Below are 25,132 nucleotides of genomic sequence, written 5' to 3'. Positions count from 1 at the left end.
CTTTTGTTTGGGAGCAGGTAGAAAATAAAGGTCATGTTTGGTTTGTAGGGAATTGTAATTTCAAATCCTCTTTAATGGTAAAATCGGAATTCAAGTCACAATTTTGAAAATGCCACTTTTAGAAAGATGTCTGTTTTTTGTCCTACCCGTTTGGTGCCTCTAGCCTGTTCCCTGGGTCACATGACTTGGTGTAGTTGGCAGTGGCCTTGCGTATTCCTTCCAGACAACCACACAATAGGGAAACTGGCTGTTGGCAGGATGGGCCATCCAAGGCAGGATGGGACGGCGGTGCTGTGAACAGCCCTACTTGCACTTTACAGACACTGCCTCAGCTCACATGTGAGGAACTTCACACTAGACTGTTGTGCTTGTATAGAAACCTGGCCCATGGCAGGGAGGCAGGACATTTCAGACACTTCTGTAGGTGGAAAGCTCCAGAGGCTTCTTCCACTTCAAAGTGGGCACCAGGTATGAAACTAAGACTCTCAGACACCCTTCCATACACTCCTGGACCTGTGGATATTACAGAAGAATAACTGTCCTGCTGCCAGAGGAGTGCCCTGTTGTCTGACAACTAAGACTGGACCTGCTACTTTCCTCCCAGGCTATTTGAGTGACTGCAAGTTTCAGCTGACTGACCTCCTGTTCTGAGCTACAGGATACAAAAAGCTCTGGAGGCCTTCCTGCAACTGCCCAGATTACCTGCTGCACAGGAGCTGCCTGAGCCCTGCGGGCCTCTGCTGGAGTGAGGTCCTGATCCCCAAGTGGTGTCTCCCGAGCTCCTGGGCCTTTGACTGGCACCAGCCAGTTAGCCCCTTCTGGCCTAACTGAATGCTCCATCTAATACCTCTCAAAGAGACGTGAAGCTCCACGAAGCCTTGTTGTACAGCTGCAAGCTGCATCGGAACTGACACTAAGTGACATAAAGCTTCACTGCATTGCTTCACCAGAACCAACACCGGATGACTCAAAGTCTGCAAATCAACGTTGTGCAGACCATGCAGCAAGGACATAAGGTACAATCCTCGACAGGCCAAACTTGGTCTTGTACCCTGCTTGTGCTCTATTGTGGTCAGCCTATATCCCTGTCCAGCGCGACCAGATACCCTCAGTTGGCGCTTTGTACCTTTTGGCACATTTTTACCTAAATGTTTTTAAATTGCATATCTCCAGCTCTACTGTTTGGATTTTTGTTGTTTTGGTCTCAAATAATTTACTTACATTTACTCTATGCTTCTACATTAGTGTGGGATTTTTCTTCTGTTGTGCTTTCACTTTATTGCTGTTTGTGTGCTGCATAAATAATACTTTACACATTGCCTCTAAGTCAAGCCTGACTGCTTTTATTTATTTATTTATTTGGTATTTACCAATTTGTCTTTTGGTTGTTAGTATTGTGATGCTTGGAGACTAACTAATAATTGAATGGATTTGTATAAATGGGATTGAAAGACTATGTGCACATCATATTTACCTAAACTAATATGCTTAATTTATGTTCATTTTGAAAAGCTTGAGGTAGGATATAAAAAAGTTAAAAAAAATAAAAGTCTTGCTGCCAAAGTATGAAACTCTGATGAGTGCTCATTGATGGTGGGGGAGAGGAAAAACAATGTGTTTCAAATTCAATAAAATTAAATTGATGATATCGTTTTAGAAAAATTGTTTTATATATATATAGTATATTTTAATGTTAAATGTGTATATAATATTGCAGCCTTGAAAAAGTTCCTGCTGAAACACAATACATTGGCCAGGCTGAAGTGTTATTCACTTGAATATTATCATAATACAGATTTGAGATCAAATGGACCTTATGTGTGGCAGTTATGTTGTTTTAAATTTTAACCAAATACTTTGAGGTGCACTCATAAAGGGAACGGTTATGAATATATTAACTACTTAGGATAATTAATTGGATTGGTCAAGATAACACAATTTGAGTGCTTTCCAAGTTTGCAAAATTATTGAAAGTTTTGCTTGGCAATACATTTGGGGTTGTTGACGGCTAAACCCCTGGGAAATAGCACCAACTTCCTTTCAAAAACATTGGGCACATCGGGAATGCTGTGAAGCTCTACCAAAGCTGTCATTGCAAATTAATGCTGACACCTCTCAGCTTTTCTAGTCAGTTTGGCAGTAGTGACTCTCAATATCAGTGGGAGACTGCTAATTTCTTTATATGTCAGTTTAATGTTTGAATGCTATTAAACAATTTTAGAGAATAGCCATTTCTAACAAGTCTAATAGGGCTATGTCCATGAGCGTAGGCATGTATTCAAGAGCTGAGACATGGGTTTCCCATTTTAAAACTAGTTATAATTTTGTAAACTCAGAGGACCAACCCATGGATTTTCCGAAACTTATCCGTTAACCATTAGGTTTTACCATTAGGAAGTCGCTAATGTGATCTCCCAGAGGTCCTGATGGAGTCCCGCTCGACCTCTGTAAAGCCAATGGGGATTTCAGGGCACCGGTTATCACCAATGTATTGAATAGGGCCTGCAGTAGCAAGTTCCCACATTCCTAGCACACAGCCATAATAATCCTCAAATGCAAAAAAGGAAATCTACAAGATCCTTGTTGCTACAGGTCCATCTGCTTTCTGGACTTATTAGTTTACATTGTTGGCCGTATAGTCCTGCAAACAATAATAACTTGGGCTTTTGACTCAAACATTCTTTCAGAGGTTCAACATTGGTTTAGAAGTGGGCTTGAGACCTTGGAACATTGTTTAAATCTTCACATAATCGTACATAGGTAAATACACTTTAGCGAAGAGGGATCCTCTGTACTCAGCCACTATGGATTTAAGTAGTGTCCTTGACAGAGTAAATCAGTCAAAGATTTCGGCCCTACTCACGAGCATGGGCCTCGATCACACACTTGTCGATTATCTACGTGCACTACAAATGGGAGCCTCAGTCTCAGTCACATATGGTAAATGAGATGAGTGTGCAGATTCTTGTCCCTGCACCTTTTTTGGTTTTATTACATACCAATAATCTTAATTTATTTTTGATTACCGATGGTCAGTATATTCCAAAGAGTAAGCCAAATCCTATACCTGCTTTTCTGTATGCAAATTATGCTGTCTTTATATCTCAAACTGCTAATGGCCTCAAGTGTCTACGAGACAATTTTTTTCCTTTTTATGCACAATCTTGAGTTTAAGACTACCCTCTTCAAAACGTTTTATAAGGCTTGTGGCACTACGAATGCTAAAACTAGAACCATCAAGATCAAAGGGACGAGCATTGGGGAAGTTAATCATTTTACTTATTTAGGTGTGACTTTTGACTCAGTTAGTTCTGGTCTGACTGTTTGTCAGTCAGGTCCTTTTATTCTGTCAATCAGTTGTCCACGTTTATAATTCCACCCAGAGCCTGCGCAGCAAACTGCTTCTGCCTCTGCTGGAAACATATATACGTAATTACCTGCTAAATTGAATCCATGGGGCTGGTACTTTGGGCTACCATAGAACCATTAACCTCCAGGCAGAAGAAAACAGCTTCTGCAGTTGTTTACTTAGCTTATGTCCCAGTTCTCCACACTATTTTGTGTATGAAGGAATGGGTTTCAGCTATGCTGAGTGTTGGACTTTACTCTCTCTAAAGGGTCACCTTAAACCTTTGCCTTCTCCCCTCCTGTTTTGCTGAATTTGTTTTTGTTGGCCCTTAGAAGTCTGTGCACTTTGCAACTTCTAATCAGTGCTAAACTGCTTGTGTTCACTCCCTAAAATGGTAATATTAGCTTACACCTAAATGGCATATTTAGCTTACTTATAAGTCCCCAGTAAAGTGGTGTACCATATACCCAGGATTGATTAAATTGTTTTTTTTCAGTTGACCCAAAGAGTGAGCATAATTCGGACACTTGGGACAGACAGTGTGACAGGCGAAGTCTAAACCATAACCGTGTTGCTGTAGTTGTTTACCATATACCCAGGGCTGATAATTTAAATGCTACTAGTGGACCTCCAGCTCACATTGTGCCACCCACTTAAGTAGCCCCTTAACACATGTCTCAGTCTGCTATTTGCAGCCTGTATGCTGTTTTAAACTGCCAATTTGTTTTGGCAAAATAATACCCTTATCAAGCCTAAAACTTCCTTTACATATAGCTCACCCCTAACGTAGGCCCTAAACAGCATATAGGGCAGGGTGCATTGTAATTAAAAAGTTGGACAAAAAGTTGGACATGCACTTTTAATTTGACATGTCCTGGTAGGGAACAACTGACAAATTCATTTTTCACCACTGTGAGGCCTACTTCTTCCATAGGACAACATTGGGTTACATTATTACATTAAAGTAATAACTTTTGTTTGGGAGCAGGTAGAAAATAAAGGTCATGTTTGGTTTGTAGGGAATTGTAATTTCAAATCCTCTTTAATGGTAAAATCGGAATTCAAGTCACAATTTTGAAAATGCCACTTTTAGAAAGATGTCAGTTTTTTGTCCTACCCGTTTGGTGCCTCTAGCCTGTTCCCTGGGTCACATGACTTGGTGTAGTTGGCAGTGGCCTTGCGTATTCCTCCCAGACAACCACACAATAGGGAAACTGGCTGTTGGCAGGATGGGCCATCCAAGGCAGGATGGGACGGCGGTGCTGTGAACAGCCCTACTTGCACTTTACAGACACTGCCTCAGCTCACATGTGAGGAACTTCACACTAGACTGTTGTGCTTGTATAGAAACCTGGCCCATGGCAGGGAGGCAGGACATTTCAGACACTTCTGTAGGTGGAAAGCTCCAGAGGCTTCTTCCACTTCAAAGTGGGCACCAGGTATGAAACTAAGACTCTCAGACACCCTTCCATACACTCCTGGACCTGTGGATATTACAGAAGAATAACTGTCCTGCTGCCAGAGGAGTGCCCTGTTGTCTGACAACTAAGACTGGACCTGCTACTTTCATCCCAGGCTATTTGAGTGACTGCAAGTTTCAGCTGACTGACCTCCTGTTCTGAGCTACAGGATACAAAAAGCTCTGGAGGCCTTCCTGCAACTGCCCAGATTACCTGCTGCACAGGAGCTGCCTGAGCCCTGCGGGCCTCTGCTGGAGTGAGGTCCTGATCCCCAAGTGGTGTCTCCCGAGCTCCTGGGCCTTTGACTGGCACCAGCCAGTTAGCCCCTTCTGGCCTAACTGAATGCTCCATCTAATACCTCTCAAAGAGACGTGAAGCTCCACGAAGCCTTGTTGTACAGCTGCAAGCTGCATCGGAACTGACACTAAGTGACATAAAGCTTCACTGCATTGCTTCACCAGAACCAACACCGGATGACTCAAAGTCTGCAAATCAACGTTGTGCAGACCATGCAGCAAGGACATAAGGTACAATCCTCGACAGGCCAAACTTGGTCTTGTACCCTGCTTGTGCTCTATTGTGGTCAGCCTATATCCCTGTCCAGCGCGACCAGATACCCTCAGTTGGCGCTTTGTACCTTTTGGCACATTTTTACCTAAATGTTTTTAAATTGCATATCTCCAGCTCTACTGTTTGGATTTTTGTTGTTTTGGTCTCAAATAATTTACTTACATTTACTCTATGCTTCTACATTAGTGTGGGATTTTTCTTCTGTTGTGCTTTCACTTTATTGCTGTTTGTGTGCTGCATAAATAATACTTTACACATTGCCTCTAAGTCAAGCCTGACTGCTTTTGTGCCAAGCTACCAGAGGGTTAAGCACAGGTTAATTTAGTAACTGTTTGCTGTTCACCCAGACAAGGATTGTGGCTGTTAATTGAAAAAGATTCACGTCCCCCTCAACCAACAACCCAATTTCTCACATTTGTGCTCAATGGTGGGACTCAGTACTTGTGTTCGCGCTGTACCATACAGTGATTAGTGTAACACTACAATCCCAACGAAATAATTTGACACCAGATTTGACCCTTTTTAAAATTCTCCTTAGTTTTTGATTAACTATTTCACCTTTTTCCAAATGTAAATTAACCTTGCTGCCTTTTTGCTACAGCGGATATGGAGCTGATCAAGACTGATGACCTCAGCAAGGCCAAGCTGCAGAAGCTCTGCAAAGAGAGGGGGCTGTATGTGGAAAAAAAGACCACAAAGGTGGACCTCCAGGTAGCCCTCTGTGCCTATGAGGAGGTCAAGAGGATGCTGTCCACCCCAGACAACACTGAGGAGGAGAGAGTGGACTTATAAAAGGAGGAGGAGGGTCTGGCCGTAGACCCCGAGCTGCAGCAGTCTGAGGAGAAGGAGGACCACTTAATTGTTATAATGGAACCTCCAGTCAAACCAGGCAGCAGTGTGTCCTCCTACAGCCAGTCACCCGAGAAGGTGGCACTGCTCTTCAATCAAAGGTGGGGCGAGGAGAGGGCTAGAGAATTGGACATTGGTTGCTGAATCTTAGCCGCCCCTCATTGCTCTGAGGTGTGCATTTTGCTTATCTATCCATAGCATTTAAAAAAATTACTTGGAGTTGTGAGCCCATAGACTTAAAAAAATTGCACAGCCTTACTCTTTAACAGTCTCTCGGGTAAGAGGCCCCAAAGCTATAAAAAAGGCATGAGCGACAAGCATTAGTAATTTTTAATTTATATTGAATTAATAATTAACTGTTGTTGTTGTCATCTCTAAATTAGCCAGACATCGCCACTTGGTGGCAGACTGTCACAAACGCCAATGTTGACAATTAAGTGCTGATGCTGAGCACTGGAAAACACCAGCACAAATTAAACACTGATATAACTCCTCCACTGCCCTAAAATTGATTGCATTAGGTGACACGCTTTGTGTCATGGGACCCAGTGCTTTAAATGGGCCAGTACTGTCTGGTTCTGAGAAACATCACTTTTTTGTTTTGAGATAGAGAGTACCTGCACTTCCCAAGAGTCACATGATACTTTTAATTGGAGAGTACCGGCACTTCTCAGAAACAAGCAGGTACTCTGGTGCAAGGTGCCTGCACTTCTATTTTTCCATTTCAAGCACTGATGGGAGCTGTCCTTTAAAGAGACAGTCCGCCCTGAATCTCCCGCCGGTCACAAGCCTCGAGCATCACTGGTTTTAGGGGAAGGTGTGCCACTCTTATGGGATCACGTGATCGTTCAGTTACCTAGTAGTCTGGGCACTTAAGGGGAGCCAGGTTCACCTCCCCTCATTGCTAGGCTACAGTCCTGCGGCGCGGCTGCTGAACTAATTTAATGCAGCTTGGACTCGTTCTTCCAATTACGTCTTTATGGCCTTTTAATTAGAGAGAATTACACTAATTTAAACCATCCTTGTTCACAGAAGCTTCTGTTCAGCATCTGTTCTCACTCGACGCTTTCACTGCGTCTGAGAGGAGTTGTGACATCAACACCACGTCCCCACAGGCCTCTCCACAGACACTTTCCACAGAACCAGGTGTCTTCCATGTACGAAGATAGCCTCATGCCCGAAGAGGGGTATGTCACACCGTGGGATTAGATTAAGGATACACTCTCACTGCGTGTTGACATGCAATGCTGCCGATGGACTCCAGCAAAACCGGAACTGAGAGGGTTAAATTCATGCAGAGACAGAAGGTCTTGCTAGACAGAGGCTTCCTTTCACAAATCTAGAGAAGGCTTTCAGGCTACACATGACATGCTCAAGATATTGCCAATTCAAAGATGTCTTTACTTTTTTTCAACTTTTATTGACCTGAAATCGACTTGGATACTGCTATCCTTCACAGCTTTGGCCAGTGGCGGCCTGTGCAGGTAAGCGCGGTGAGCCAGTAGGGTTGGAGGGGTGCTATGGAAGTGACAAATGACAGAATACAGAAAATAAATGAATAATTAAACCCACTTACCTTGTGCTCGCCGCAAGGTAAGTGTTTTTATTTTATTTTATTTTCCCTATTCTGTCATTTGTCACTTACACCCTCCCACCCCCGCCCTGCCCCCGCCCGCCCCACTGACCCACTGTGCTTACCTGCTCGGGCCGGCGCTGGCTTTGGCACTCACTGAAATTACAGAGAATACCATCATGGATTGTGATATTACTGCAGCAAATGCATGACAACTCCAAAGCTCAGATCTAGGTCCAGCTTTACAAAGACTTTTGCGTCAGCAATGTGCCACGTTTTAGATGTAGCCCCAATGCAAAATCCTTTTGGGTATTTACAAAGCCATGCAAACAGCCGTGCATTACATTGCATCAGGTAGGCTTTCCCATGCATCTACCCATGGATTTTGACGCTAACCCATATTTACAAAGCGTTGAAGATTTGTGCCAAAATGGTGCACCTGCCGGAAGCTGGAGTAATGAGGAAAAATATTATTTCTCCTTGTTATTTCCTCTTTCATGTGAACTTCCTTCTAGAACATAAATACAAAGAGGGAGAAGCCTCAAAGGATATTTTTTGTGCAGGAAGGTACATCTTACTACACAAAAACTATCCTAATCGCAACGCGGATACCCTTGCACTACAGCACAACAGTGCCCGCATTCACGCTAAGTAGCACAAAGTGCACCAGCGCATGGAGAGAGCAGAGCTGCACCATTTCTCTGTAAATATAGTCCAGTTCTGCTGTTCTCTCCAGTTTATGAATGCAGTGCAGCAGCTTTGTTTGCTGCGCTGCGCTGCGTTGCGTGAACTCTTAGTAAATCTGGCATTTGGGTTAAATACAGATGAAGAGATGTCTGTGCATCTCAAAAGCTACAGAGACAGCTTCAGAATAATATTTCTTATCTTCAATCGAATTCTTTTTATGTTTATTAAGTGGCTTTTAGGAGATCTGTGTTTTGTTTATGTTTCAGACAGTCCAGAGGTTTGCATGAAATGAATTATTAAAGAATGTAATCTACAGTAAAATTATGGGATCCCTTGAGGCACAGATATACTACCAAAGTATCAACATTAACGAAATTGTTTGATCATTTTAAAAAAAATACTTTCCCCTTTTGGGTGCTACAGTGTATTATGCCCACTGGGGCTAGATAAACAGAAATTCATTTATTTTATTTGGCTTTATTTCTTTTGTAACTTTCTTACTTGTTGTAAGCAATTCATGCCCATTGGGGAGCTAGGAGACCATAAATGCCTTTACAAAACTAATTGATTATCTGATTCATTGAAAAAGATCATGGTGATTTTGAGTTATGCAAATAACTGTTGTTTCGTCATTGAGCATACTGGATACTTTCACCAGATATGAGTCCAATGTAGCTGCTCCCCCTCCACTGACATTGGCACCTTTTATTTTCCTTTTTACCATCCTCCCAATCAGGATATCAATTACAAATATTACAGTACCTTTACTTAATGGATCTGAGTGGGGTGGCCCAGCCCTGCCACGTCCTGCCTCGGACGGCCACAGACGGCCCGCCCTTTGCCCGGGCTTAGCCCGGCGCCGCCCGCGCGCGTTCCGCGTTGCGGGAGGCACGAGTCACAGATAAGGTTTCCCCGGTATCAGGTGGCGGGGCCACAGGAGTTCGCTCAGCCCCTGAAGCTCCAGGTGCAGTGATTGCTGGTGCTGGTTGCTGCTTCACTGGTCCCCCGTGCGAGACGAAGCGTCTCCTGCGAAGCGGGAGGAGCGAGCCACAGATAAAGTTTCCCCGGTATCAGGGGACGGGGCCACAGGAGTTCGCTCAGCCCCTCAGGCTCCAGGTGCAGTGATTGCTGGCGCTGGTTGCTACTTCACTGGTCCCCCGTGCGAGAGGAAGCGTCTCCCGCGAAGCGGGAGGCGCGAGTCACAGATAAAGTTTCCCCGGTATCAGGAGGCGGGGCCACAGGAGTTCGCTCAGCCCCTCAGGCTCCAGGTGCAGTGATTGCTGGCGCTGGTTGCTGCTTCACTGGTCCCCCGTGCGAAACTGTCGTATCATTACGACTGTTAGTGAGCAAGGATTGTTTTTTGTGATCAATATCTGCAAACAAATACATTCTGAAGTATTTCTTCATTGTTATTAGCACATGGGGGATATATAAACAAGTTTCAAAATGCACTTATCATCGTGATCAGGGCTATGTGGATAACCAAAACGTGTTGAGCCAGTGTTGTGTTGGTGTACCAATAAGCAAGCTTGAGCACAAATGAATGGAAGCGCGCCAGAGCCTCTTTTGAACGGTGAATATATATTACCCAGTGTTGATCACCACTAGGTATTTATAGATAGGCCAGCATTTTGTTTTGTTGCTAATAACTTTGGCACCATTTGACAAATCTGCATGAAACTTTCCCCAAAAAGTGCTCTCATTTGCCTAGTTTGTGCATAGAACGTTTCGGGGTGATCTCTCCAGAAAACAAGCATTGGCATAGCCAATAGGTCTCGCCTTTGGGACCTTATAAGTGTTTTGCCATGCAACAGTTTATGTTGCTGCACCAAGGATATTGTGCTGCATAACTAAATAATTATAAGGTCCCAAAAGCAAGACCTATTGGGTATGCCAATGCTTGTTTAGACTGGATGTGGTTTTCAGTGCGGGCACTGTCAAAAAGGATGCACAGGAGTGGGACCATGTGGGTGTTTTTGGCTCTCTAGACAGTTAGTCAAGGAATTTATTGAAGCATCCTGTACATATGATGTTAAACTAGCCCAGGTATAGCATCATCACTGTGAAGATCAACACAATTATCCGGGTTTTTCGCAGGAGTGGAACAGCCCGTGTAGCAGGCAAAGATAAAAGAAACCATTTTGGGTGCTTGGGATAACAAAAACAAAAATCCAATTCTTACACTGGCCCTTGGCTGGTCATGGGTGAGAGGCTGATCAAATGGAGAAAGAGACCATGTTACGGTCGTCACAGTGACACCTCCTGGCCAAGGCTGTAGGTATAGCTGAAGTAACAACCCATTGGTAAGGAGGGCTAAGCACAGCTTTTACAGTTGCATCTACAGCAGAGAGCCGTGAGCTCTGCTCCAAGGGATTGTGACCTAAGTACAGGTGCCCGGTAAACCAGGTTGGCTTGCAAAGTCTGGGACAAACAGGCAACCAGAATAGAAGAGATCCCTTTGCCAATCTGGAGAGTATGAAGGCCTCTGGGTGGCCTCAGCCCTCATGGAGCCTGGCAAGGCAGTGTGCATGTGTATGTGGATCGGTGATGGGTGCCCCAACAACCTGTGCACTGCTAAAGATATCGGATAAGAACAGGTGGAAAGAAGCCCTAAAAGGTTTTATGGATCAGGGACAGGAAGCAGGAAAGAGAGAAGACATGGTTTGTTTGGTTGTGGAGAGCTGGTTATCGCCAAGAATCCCCTTAGTAGCATCCTTTTGCATGTGTTGTGGCGCTATGGCTTGTGCAGCTCTCATTTGGGAACTAAAGAGTTTGAAAGCAAAACGTGACTTGGGCTCCCTCCTTCACAACTTCTTCTGTGGTGGAGCTGAAGGTTACTGTCGCCTGGTTAGGCCTGGTATACTGTTATAGTTTTTTTTTTTTTTTTTTTTTCACTAGAGGCAACTGTTGCCTGCGACTGTGTTCCCCTCAGGGGCTACACTTCCTTCGTCGAGAGGTTCCAAAGGTGTTTTTGTCAGATGGAATATCAAAGATATTGACGGAAACGCCTCACTCACATAATAGTGACATGCTTCATCATAGGCGTTACCTCCACACCCAGATAAGATGGTACTATCTGGGCGGACTCAACCACTGATATACTGGGAGTTCTTATAAGTAGGTCACTGGTTAAGCAGACGAACCAGATTATTGATACATACACTAAAAATACCTACAAGTGTACCTCCTCTTGATCCTTTATTCTGAGGCACTTGTGATATCATTAAAAGCCTTACGTAGGGTTTTTTTTTAACATTAGTTTGTTCAAATTTACCCTCTACTAGATGCCAACATGTTTCGGCCCTCCCTAAATAGCCCAATCGGGTCTGGGGCCTTCGTCAGGGCGTGGTGTTTTTAAAGCCTACTTATGAGTCCCTGCTGGGGCTTAACACATGTATTTCATGCACACCAGACGTGAGGCCTAATGCACTCACCTGTACTTCTTGTATTCGAACTCCAGTAGAATTTCTATAAGAAGTAAAAAGATTCTTTAATATACACTCTAATATCTAGTTATCTGCTACATATCTTCTGTGCATATAACGTGCTCATAATCATTACAATGATATTGAGTGTCTCAATGCCACCCGACTCAGTGCTCACTGTTAACTCGCTTGTGAGACGGTTTTTTCGTATTTTTAATATATACACATGCCATTTCCATTGTGCTGGCCCACTCAAAAATGACTTCCACCACCTTCAGTGATATTTAACTCCATATCCTTTGTGCTTAAAAGGTGCTTCTTGGTTGTTTGGGAATCATGGTGATTATCCACCCTTTCAATGAAAAATTGATGTACAACAAACTCAATTGGACTTCATATAGAACTGGAAAAAAACCTTTATCTGAATGTTTGTGCTCTTATACAAAAACTCTAGCGCCGATTTTTGTGCTCTTTTAACTTTTTTGTGAATTCAGCTTACTTTTGTATACACACTAGTTCGTAAATTTTCTCACCTACTGGTGGATGCTAATAAGCATCATGCAGGAAACGTGTGTTAAAGGTGGCGTCCTGTAGTCACACACTAGATGAGACAAAAGGTGTTTAGTTACTAACAGAGACGTATCTAATACATCCTGTTAGTATGTGTGTCTAAGGACTGTAATTTCGTTTAATTAAAAACCGGATCTGATTCTGTTATGTTGCCATACTCCCTTCTACAGTACAACCAGGTGGAGGAAGAGGTTCGCATATGCTCCACTACCCCTCATCCACTGTAGAATATATGCTCTTTGCCGCTCAATTTTCGATTGTTTAAAATCCCATTCTCACGTTCAAACACAGGATATTTACGTGCTCGGAAGATCCGATGATTGCGCAATTAATTCTATGTATTTACAAGGTTTTTTTGAACCATTCAATATTATTCTATCTGTCTCAACCCTGTACCGATTGCGAGGCTAGTGGGGCCACCCAGTCGCTATCACTCCGGTTAAAATACCACACCGTTACAACCCCAGTCGTCAGTGCTCACACGGGGCGCCAGTTTCAAAACCCCTTGTTTAATCTTGTGGGTCTGTTCCTTCTTTAATTCTAGTTCGTGACTTAATTGACATTGCAACTCGAATATAGAATACAGTTCTGGCTTACTTCGTCAAGGTACCGCCACCGCTGCTCCGCCTATTCCACACGTCGCCTGCCGTCGAATGTTGAAGGCTTTTACTCGGCTTGTTTAATACTGGTCTACCGATTGGTTGCTCGGTAAATCTATCCCATCGCGTCTTTCCTCTATCGTTTCTCGGAGGACTGCGGGGCCGACGGGATGTGTTGGCATTACATTGTGAGTGATCATGGGTATTGTAGTTTATTCAAGTTTTAAGCTATTTTTTCAGAGGATTCCAACTTTATTAAAAAAAGGGCGGGTTACGATTTTTGTTCTCCCCTCATGTGAATTAACGCTCAGTGTTTTGTTTTGTGTAGGACCCCGTTAATATGACAAGCCATTCTTGATTCGCTCTGATGTTTCATGACATGTTACAACACGTCTACATTTTTTAATTAAATCAACCGGGTTTATTATATGACTGTTGATCGAGCAGGATAGTGTCATTACATTGTAGAGTTTTATACTTAAACCCCATTGGTCTAAACCATGTTAAGTTTCATTCTCAACTGGTTATGTTGTTATAAATTATACTCCACTCTGCTTGTCTAACTCAATGCACCCCACTTTCGTTACCCTCATAGTGTTCGAGAGCAGGCCCACAGTATGTAATGCGTTGCTTTATTTACACTTTTATGATTATGAACCACAGGACCACAAGCGTCTAGCTTTAGAATATGATGGTTTGAAACTACGTCAAGGTTATCCAAGGTATCTCTTCATTCAACCCTTGTGTTGTGCTAGAAAGGCGATAGATCCATCGTTGTTCCAATTTGAATAGTTGTTTTTCAGTGCTGTTGTTTGGTAGTTTTTCAATCACTGTCCATGTGAAATCATTTTCACTGTGATTATTAGTTTGGAAATGACGCATCATTTTCGTGATTGTTTTTCCGCACCTGAATGTGCTCCGATGTTCATTAATTCGGACTTTGACCTTCCAGGTGGTCATTCCTATATACATCTGATTGCAGATGCAGGTCATCAAGTACACCACATTCTTGCTGTTACAATTACTGAAGGTGCGTTGTTCCCAGGGGGTTTGTAAACCCACATCGATCGTCTTACTGGTTTTTGTTAGCCGACATACATTGCACGATCCACATTGGAAATGTCCTACCACCTCTGGTAGATTCCATAATGTATTTTGTTGTCCTCGCTTTGTTAGTTGCTTCGGGCGAGTATGGACGACAGAGTCTTTTATCGATTTCCCTCTTTTAAATGCAAACAACGGTTTTTCCAACTTTAGGCCCCCTGAGTTCAAGGTTTTCCAATGCCGTAAGACAATTCTTTTTATTTTGTTTGATTCTGTTCCAAACGTGGTAACGCACACAATTCTTTTTTGTTCAGATTTTTCTGAAGGTTCCAAAAGTCCTTCTCGGTTGTTGTTTTTTGCCCTTTTGTAGGCTTGTTTTATGAGTCTCGTAGGGTATGTTTTAGTCTTTAACTTCTCAGATAGTTGTTTTGCATGAATTTCATATCTAGCTTTGTCTGAGCAGTTTCTCCTTAATCGTAAAAACTGTCCCACCGGCAGATTGTCTTTTAGAGCCTTGGAATGGAAACTGTCATACCTTAGTAAATTATTTACATCCGTTGGTTTGTAAAAAACTTCAGTTTCCAAAATCCCTTCGCTTGCCCAGATTTTTAAATCCAAAAATGTTATTGAGTCTTTTTCAGGGTCATGGTGAATTTCAGATATTCATCCCTGGCGTTCAGCCATGTTAGGAAATCTTGTGCTTCATTTTCATCTCCTCTCCAAATTATAAAGATGTCGTCTATGAATCTTTTCCAAACGTTCAGATTCATCTGGTATGGATTCGTCTCATTGTAAATGAACGTAGTCTTAAAATCATGGACATACAGGCAGGCAATACTGGGGGCACAGGTCATGCCCATGGAAGTTCCGTGGGTTTGTAGGAAATATTCACCCTCAAATTCAAAATAATTTTTAGTTAGGGCTAATCTTGCACAGTCCACCACGACCTTGATTGGTGTTATTGCAGACCAAGTTTCTTGTTTTAGTAATTTCTCAATCACTCTATGGGAAGCCTCTTGTGGAATGCTGGTATACAGCGCTTCCACGTCTAATGTGATTAAGAGATCTGTTGCTGGTTCAAACCTCAAAGATTGAAGTTTTCGAAGGATGTCCTGAGTGTCTTTTAAGTAGGATGGCATTTTTTGTACCAACGGTCTCAAAAAATAATCTGTGAACTTGGAGAGTGGTTCTAGGATAGAACCGATGCCGGAGACGATTGGTCTTCCTGGTGGTGGATTTTTGTTTTTATGAACCTTTGGGAGGATATAGAAATAAGGAGTCTTTGGATCTATTTCTTTTAGGAAGTTTTCCTCTGTTTTAGTAATCCATCCCTCCTCGCCTGCTTTTGTTACCATCTCGTGTATTTCTTTTTTCAAGTTCTCAGTAGGGTCTCTTTGCAACCTTAAGTAGTTTCGGGGTTCGTTCAAGAGTTTCAGACATTCATCTCTATAAACTTCAATGGGTAAAATCACCGTTGCTCCCCCTTTGTCCGCGGGTTTTATAATCACATCCTGCATCTTATCAAATTCAGACAGGGTTTTTCGTTCCATGGATGAGAGGTTGTTAAACACTCTTGTATCGTTGTTTCTTAGTAAGTCGATTTCCCGTGTCACTGCTGTTTCGAAAGCTAGTAAGGCGGGTGGCATCGTGTGGTTTGGTGGAGTAAATCTTGATTTTTTCTTCAGACCTGTATTTTTCTCCTCATCCTCTTTTTCTGTTAGTTCTTCCGTTTGTTCAAAGAAGACCGATAATCGTAGTCTTCGGAAAAATTCCGCCACTTCAATCCTTACATTAAAGATGTTTGATCTATTGGTTGGAACAAAGCCAAGTCCTTTGTTTAACACATCCTCCTGGGTTTTTGTGAGCACTCTGGTACTGAGATTTAGTATTCCCGAGTGGTCTTGCTCGTGCTGGGTCTGGGTTCCTGTAATGTCGAGTCGTCCCTGTTTGTTTCCCACTGTACCCTTGGTCCTCTCCGGTTGTTGCCGCCTCGTCCGCGGCCTCTCCCTAAAAAAGGTTGTTGGTAGGGTTGCCAATTGTATCCAAATTGTGGAGGTTGAAAAGGTGGTTGCATGAATGGATTCCATCCGAACGGAGGTGGTTGTTGATACGGGCCCATTTGTTGGTATACTCCCCGATTTCTTCTGGATCTGTTTCCTCTTCTCCAATTTTTCCCTTTTCGTTCTTCGAGGGACGAATCACTGGAGTATTTTTCAGATCCTGTGCTGTCTGTGTCTGAGAAGTCCGATCTATCTTTTTCTGTGGGATTATAATCTTCCTTAGAGTACGGAAAAGTTTTTTCAAATTGGAACCTTTTTAGATCTTTTTGAAATTTTGTAATTTTTGCCTGGGTTAGATATTCTTTGTATTCATTAATAGTTTTATTATTCTCTTCCAGTTTCTTTTTGAATTGTGCAATCGTTATTTGAGTTTTCAATCCATTTTCCAGTGTTTTTATTTCTATGAGAAGAGCGTCAGAGAGTCTCTTTGCTGTTTTAATAATTAAAACCAGCCAGTCTCTGGTACATTTCCATGCGATCAATGCCCAACTGCGTCTAAATTCAGGGTCATTTAGGAAAATGCGTGGAGAGTTTGCTACGATTAGACCATTTGGAGCTATATTGCCCCTCAAATACTCGGTCATAATCGCTCCGTGCAGTAAGGTTTTTAATTGGGTCCTTTTTAATTCAGTTAATGAATCCCAATCCCCATTATTTTGGATTACCTGTGTGAGTGTGGTGTCAGAAATTAATGATGGTAACGCTAAAATGGATGATATTTCATCCTCATCGTAGGCAAGTCCTTCTGCCAGATTCAAAACCCTTTTGCGGATATATATATGGGGGCTGCCTAGGATATTATTACAGGGATTCCCTTTGACAAAAGATTTTTTTGCACGGGTACCCTACCCTCTTCTTCGGGGTCGTATTTTTGGCTCTCAGGGCTGTGGGGGCCCCTCAATACTCTTTTTCACATAAGGAGAGTGAGAGAATGAATCAGACAGTTGCGTTCTCCCAAATCAACTTTTTTTCACTAGAGGCAACTGTTGCCTGCGACTGTGTTCCCCTCAGGGGCTACACTTCCTTCGTCGAGAGGTTCCTACGGTGTTTTTGTCAGATGGAATATCAAAGATATTGACTGTTATAGTTACCATATGAGCCATCATTCGGCAGAGGTTATGAAGGGTTCTGGAAATGACCATGTCTTTGCTCATGCCCCTGGGACTCGTGGGACGCGCTCTCCGGGCTGATTATGCTGGGCGTTGTGAATGATGCAAGTTGTTACTGACTAGGTGGGGTCAGTGTTCCTTCAATGGCCACTGGAGCAGGTTCAACACTCGGTGACTAGTTCCAAGGAATGCTCTATTATCTTTTGTCTATACCAGTTAGAGTATTTTATGAAAGCACCATGAAATGTTATGTGCCCATTCATTTTCATGTAGTCCTTTAAAGCCCACCCCCAGCCCTCAACACCCCACCCACTCTGCGTGGTCTGGGGAACTGCGCGAATGGATGGGTGGCAATGGCATGCTGCAGCAGGCCTGACAGACACCTGATGCCCGGCTGTTTGTGACTAGGAACCGAGTATTCGTTGTTCGTAGCGAAAGGCACCGAAAAGCTCCCCACAGCGGAAGGAAGGGGTAAACTGGAGGCCGACCAGGACGCAGCGCGCGAGAAGCTCCCGTTTTGCTGCTGACGTGGGTTTAAAATCTGAAAATTCAGCAGAAGGCACCTGGTGCGGGATAAATACCAGCTCTGGGGAGAAGCGGCATTATCTGCTGACATGAGCCTGCAGCAGGATTAACCAGAGCTCTCAGCGCCCACCCTGCCAGGCAGACAGGGTGCAGCGCACTGGACGACACTTCCAACCACACAGTGCGCTCAATCTCTCCCTGCCAACCACCGATGGCCGCGAGCAGCCATTTCAGTGCTTTCCCCGCAGGAGAGCACCACTAGCCGTGTGGCCAAGTGCAGTGAGGACACCACTGCTGTGCTAAACTGACAAGCATGCAAAGCGTCATCTGAGAACTGAACTGCTCTCGTGCCACTGTGTAAATTAATAAGTACCAAGTTGAGTGCCAATGCTGCACAAGGCTTTTGCCTACTCTTATTTTGACTGTGTGTTGAATTAAACAATCACATAGTAGACTCCTTTTTCGGTCAGATTTAATCAAAGAGGTAACTCAATTACATCATATTTTTCTTTTACATTTTTAACAACTCATGATCTCTTCATAAAAAAACCACACCGTGTTTTGAACAATAATTTTGTGACACAATATAAGAACAAATTTATAAGATTTCGACACCTTCCAAAAAACAATTTTAAACAAAAAGACATTCAGCTCTTCAACATTCATACCCATACACACCCATTCATATTCTTCAATAAATATACAAAACTAAGTGAACACTGTGTCAAATGACACGTGAAGGCCATCCAGAAAGGTTATTTATACTTTCGTTGCCTATACTCTTTCTTTTCTTGAAAATAGATTTTTAAGATGAACGATTGGCCTTTGCTCGTAAGGTCTACGCGTTTCGGAACCCGTATCTTGTTGGGAACCTCATCAGGACCAATGTGCTGAAATAAATGAACAGAAAATTGTTTACCCAATGTCCTATCTCTTAAAAACTGAGGTGGTTGCGCTATATTTAGTGTTCTCACCTGCAACTTCGATGCAGTCAATGCCTCACAGGGGACGTGTTTAGCCGTCTACCTCGAACTGTTGAGCCCGAATTATTCTGTCAAACCAAACAATGTACAAGATGTAATCAAATCTGGCCTACCTTAACATGCAACAACAGATAAAACTCTCTCTACGTCAGAAGTCAGTCTGTCAAACTAGTATGGCGCTTACTTGAAGTGTGCGTCAAGGTGAGAGAATCTCGGGGGTCTTTGTTAGTTCTTTCCGACTCCTCGGTGTGACTTATAGTCTTGGCACTGGCCGTTTGTTTTAAAAAAATCACTCCAAAGTTTGCCGGTCGTATTCGTACCGCTGTGTGTCAAAAAGAAAGCGGAACTCATAAACATGGATTCTTGGTTGTTGTTTGTATCTGCAGCAATGCTGGTGGTTCGAATCTCACCTTAATGTAACGAATTTCCCGCGTCTCGTTGGGATTCTGTGGCTTCGCTGCTCTGCTCGGTGTCCGTTCTCGTGAAGGAGTATTCATGAATGATTGGCGCGTTACGTGAAGACGTAACGTCAGTCTGAGTGCTTCTGGGAAATGTAGTTCTTATGAGCTAGTGGCCTCTTTTTTTGTTTTTTTGTACAACAAATCTTTGTTTTGTCCGACAAAAGGAGGACGGTGATATTTTGTATGGATCGCTGAAGAATTCTTTTTTGTAAATTGCAAATTACCAATTGGATTCCTCTTGTTATGACAGGTCAATTATTGAGTTTTTGAAAAGGTTGAAGTGTATTATTTGCCAGGCGGATGAACATGGCACATCTGAGCTGTGACCAATCAGGCCCGAAGCTGTGGCAGGTGACCCTCACAGTTCTTTGGGTTCAGTTTGTCTTTATATTTAATATCTTGATTATGTAAACTTACATACTCGGTGGAGATTCCCGGAAGGTCTTATAGATGTCATAGTGATTTGAATCAGCGCTTTAGAGTATGTCATCTAGTCGTGGTCACCTTCCTTCCTGATCTCTAATTCTAAAGGTTGAAAATTTCGGAGAGTTCGTTTAGTCCGTCAACTGACGTGTTGAATTTGATGATCAACATTGCTTCCCGTCTCAATAGTTTTGAGTCCAGGTCCCCACCTCTCGCGTCCTTTTCGACTTTGGAAATGATGGTCCATCTCAGCTCTCTTTCTGTATGGTTTTTCGAGGACCAGTGATTGACAAGTGGTGCATTAGCAATGTGTTTGCGAATTCTTGATTTGTGTTGTTGGATCCTCTGTCTGATTTCTTGATTGGTCTTACCGATGTACAACTTCATGCATGGGCATAGTATTCCATATACCACGAATTTCGATTTGCAATTTGAAAACGTTACATGTTTCCAGTTGATGCCATTGTGTGAGAAAAAATCACCCTCGATGGTTGACTCGCAGCATGTGCAGGTGCCACATTTGTGGTGCCCTTGTATGGGAGGTAAGCTGAGGAAGCTTCTGATTGTAGCATTTTTGGTTCTGGGCATGGCTGCCCGTACAATTTGGTTGGCGATACTTTTGTCCTAAAATTCAGCATGAACCATTCAAAATTTAAAATGGCATTCCTCGACGTTGAAATCTACATCACGGACGGCTATTTAGCCACGACACTCTTCAAAAAAAAGACCGACAGGAACAAGGCTCTACATTTCTCTAGTAATCATCCACGAAGCCTCAAGGAAAATCTACCCTATGGGCAATTTTTGCGCATTCGTCGCAATTGCACTTTTAAAGATGAATATTTTTTCCACTCAGAAACCCTGAAGAATAACCTTTTGCTACGAGGTTACCCTAAGAAACTCCTAAAAAGAGCCATAAAAAGAGCGTGGTGGACCCCGCGAGAGACACTGCTAGAAAAGCAAACACCAGCGAAGATCAACAGGATAGTCTGTGTGACCACATTCGGCCCAACGTCAAACTGGCTGAAAAAAACAATCAATCAAAACTGGCACTTAGTCAGACAGCTGGATCCGTTACTAAAAGAAACTCCTCTATTTGCCTTCAAAAAGGACAAAAGTATCGCCAACCAAATTGTACGGGCAGCCATGCCCAGAACCAAAAATGCTACAATCAGAAGCTTCCTCAGCTTACCTCCCATACAAGGGCACCACAAATGTGGCACCTGCACATGCTGCGAGTCAACCATCGAGGGTGATTTTTTCTCACACAATGGCATCAACTGGAAACATGTAACGTTTTCAAATTGCAAATCGAAATTCGTGGTATATGGAATACTATGCCCATGCATGAAGTTGTACATCGGTAAGACCAATCAAGAAATCAGACAGAGGATCCAACAACACAAATCAAGAATTCGCAAACACATTGCTAATGCACCACTTGTCAATCACTGGTCCTCAAAAAACCATACAGAAAGAGAGCTGAGATGGACCATCATTTCCAAAGTCGAAAAGGACGCGAGAGGTGGGGACCTGGACTCAAAACTATTGAGACGGGAAGCAATGTTGATCATCAAATTCAACACGTCAGTTGACGGACTAAACAAACTCTCCGAAATTTTCAACCTTTAGAATTAGAGATCAGGAAGGAAGGTGACCACGACTAGATGACATACTCTAAAGCGCTGATTCAAATCACTATGACATCTATAAGACCTTCCGGGAATCTCCACCGAGTATGTAAGTTTACATAATCAAGATATTAAATATAAAGACAAACTGAACCCAAAGAACTGTGAGGGTCACCTGCCACAGCTTCGGGCCTGATTGGTCACAGCTCAGATGTGCCATGTTCATCCGCCTGGCAAATAATACACTTCAACCTTTTCAAAAACTCAATAATTGACCTGTCATAACAAGAGGAATCCAATTGGTAATTTGCAATTTACAAAAAAGAATTCTTCAGCGATCCATACAAAATATCACCGTCCTCCTTTTGTCGGACAAAACAAAGTTTTGTTGTACAAAAAAACAAAAAAAGAGGCCACTAGCTCATAAGAACTACATTTCCCAGAAGCACTCAGACTGACGTTACGTCTTCACGTAACGCGCCAATCATTCATGAATACTCCTTCACGAGAACGGACACCGAGCAGAGCAGCGAAGCCACAGAATCCCAACGAGACGCGGGAAATTCGTTACATTAAGGTGAGATTCGAACCACCAGCATTGCTGCAGATACAAACAACAACCAAGAATCCATGTTTATGAGTTCCGCTTTCTTTTTGACACACAGCGGTACGAATACGACCGGCAAACTTTGGAGTGATTTTTTTAAAACAAACGGCCAGTGCCAAGACTATAAGTCACACCGAGGAGTCGGAAAGAACTAACAAAGACCCCCGAGATTCTCTCACCTTGACGCACACTTCAAGTAAGCGCCATACTAGTTTGACAGACTGACTTCTGACGTAGAGAGAGTTTTATCTGTTGTTGCATGTTAAGGTAGGCCAGATTTGATTACATCTTGTACATTGTTTGGTTTGACAGAATAATTCGGGCTCAACAGTTCGAGGTAGACGGCTAAACACGTCCCCTGTGAGGCATTGACTGCATCGAAGTTGCAGGTGAGAACACTAAATATAGCGCAACCACCTCAGTTTTTAAGAGATAGGACATTGGGTAAACAATTTTCTGTTCATTTATTTCAGCACATTGGTCCTGATGAGGTTCCCAACAAGATACGGGTTCCGAAACGCGTAGACCTTACGAGCAAAGGCCAATCGTTCATCTTAAAAATCTATTTTCAAGAAAAGAAAGAGTATAGGCAACGAAAGTATAAATAACCTTTCTGGATGGCCTTCACGTGTCATTTGACACAGTGTTCACTTAGTTTTGTATATTTATTGAAGAATATGAATGGGTGTGTATGGGTATGAATGTTGAAGAGCTGAATGTCTTTTTGTTTAAAATTGTTTTTTGGAAGGTGTCGAAATCTTATAAATTTGTTCTTATATTGTGTCACAAAATTATTGTTCAAAACACGGTGTGGTTTTTTTATGAAGAGATCATGAGTTGTTAAAAATGTAAAAGAAAAATATGATGTAATTGAGTTACCTCTTTGATTAAATCTGACCGAAAAAGGAGTCTACTATGTGATTGTTTAATTCAACACACAGTCAAAATAAGAGTAGGCAAAAGCCTTGTGCAGCATTGGCACTCAACTTGGTACTTATTAATCGACTTGGCCTTGCTGCCATTTAGTCTAACCCAGAACTGTTCTTCCACTGTGTAAATTAAAGCACTCCCCTGCGCATCACCAGGCATCTGCATCCGATCTCACTCACTAGATTACTGCAAGGACTGAACAGTTTACCCATGCTACACTGCATAGACTAAGAACACACTGAACTATATACTCCTTCCTCACTGGAAGCACTGAAGATCATACTTGTGCTATATTCGGTCAGTGCATGGTCATGCCCGTGCCGTAGTAGTACTCAGTCACTGCATGGACTGAGATCACACTGAACTATACTCCTTCATCACTGCATGCACTGAAGATCATACGCGTGCTGTATTCCGTCAGTGCTTGATCATTCCCGTGCTATAGCACTTTGTCACTGCATGGACTGAGACCCCACTCGTGCCATACTCCACCATTGCATGGACTGAATACCAAATCCGTGCGGTACTCCTTTGCCAATGAATGGAATAAGGGGCATACTCGGGCATGTGTATCCCTCATAATAATAATTTTTACAAAAACCTAATTATCGCACTAATCCCACTTAACAACAGTCGCCTCTGTGTCACTGTACCCAGCATCCCTGTGCATGCATCATTGCTTGGGAATAAACACACCAACACTGAAGAGATTGCAGGGTATGAAATATGGAAGAGACAAAGGGTGGGATGTTCCCTGCGACACAGATCTCCATGGGGCAGTGCCATGCGAGGGAATCTTCAGGAGCGAGATCCACTGGGGAAATGGATCTACAGAGGGTAAGATCAGCTCTGGGAAAGAGGTAAATAAGGGACACGTGGCACCAAGAAATGTGCAGACGAGCAGAGGTGGCGATCTAATGAAACCTCAGATGTACACTGGGGGGCTCAAAATCTGCAGAGGTCAGCAGAAGTAACAGGCAGTGGGAAAGAGTGCTGCTGAGGGGGAGATGTGCCAGAGGGAGATCACGGGGTGCCGCTGCGGTGAGGGGCAGGCTCGCTGGAGGCCATCCTCACTGCAGAGGTGTCACAGGGGAGATGCTCTGAGTATTGTTGGGGTAGGAGTAGCTTAGAGCCCAGTCTCGCATGCAGCCACACTAATTGAAAACAGATGGCCCCTGCGCACAGCTGCTCGCTCCCGCAAGTGCTTGAAAAGAGCTGACCGATTTCTAAAGGTCTTCTCCTAGTGCAGCACTTGTGCGCTGAGCTAGGCTCGACCTAAAAAGGGGGTATCAAAATGCAAAATCACCATGCATTTTCCATAGACTTTTTTAGACAGTGCTGCCGCAAAAATTGCTAAACGCAATTACACCAAATTTGGCATGAACCTAGTTCTTGGTTCAGAATATGTGCTTTTTGTGATTTGGTGTAAATCCGTTCAGTATTTTTTTTGTGATGTTAAGGTTTAAAAATGTTTGTATATCTGGACGGTCGGTTTTGGGAACCCAATTTTAAAAAATTGAACATTCGGATTGGCCCGGGGGCTTTTTTTCCCTTGAGCCATGTCACTCCCATAGGTGACAGACTCCTGCAGGTGCAAGCACTCTGATTTGCTGCCAGCAAAATTTGAAAAAGTTTGCTGGCCGCCATTACAAGACTCGGGGTCTTAGTCCCCTGTCCTGAAGTGTTACAAAAAAAGATATAAGGGGGCAGGGTAGAGATACCCTGCTACCCTGCCCCCCTAGGCCCCTGGGGATGACCAATAGGGACCCCCCCCCGGGGCCAAATCAAAAAACGAACAGGATTTTTTGCCGTGCCCCTGAGGGACTCTAGCAGTATTACAGCAAAAAAACAAAATGCGTTCTAAAAGTTTAAATATATTTATTTGGGGAGGGGACATTAGTAGGGTGCTCCACCCCAGTCCATATAGTGCCCCAGGGAACCCACTCCCCAGGGCTGTGATATTTAAGGGGACTGGGGCATGTGGTCCCCTCCCCTAGACGTTTGCGGCCCCAAGAACCCCATTTCTCAGGGTCCAGATTAATTATTTATGAGAAGGTGGAGTGCGGCCGCCACCTCCCTAAGCCGTATTCAGACCCGGGGAACCCATCCCCTGGGTCCCAATGTATTTCAAAAGGGGAGGGGACACCACGTGGCCCCCTCCCCAAGACTTAAATAAGCACTGGGGAACGCCATCCTCCAGGGCTATTGCTTAATTAACCCCTTCCCCACTCATGACGGAACCACTCCGTCATGAGCCACGGTCACCGTGTGCTCATG

Source organism: Triturus cristatus, chromosome 10, assembly GCF_964204655.1.
Source record: "Triturus cristatus chromosome 10, aTriCri1.1, whole genome shotgun sequence".
In the NCBI taxonomy this organism is placed as follows: domain Eukaryota; kingdom Metazoa; phylum Chordata; class Amphibia; order Caudata; family Salamandridae; genus Triturus; species Triturus cristatus.
This window is presented reverse-complemented; position numbering follows the sequence as displayed.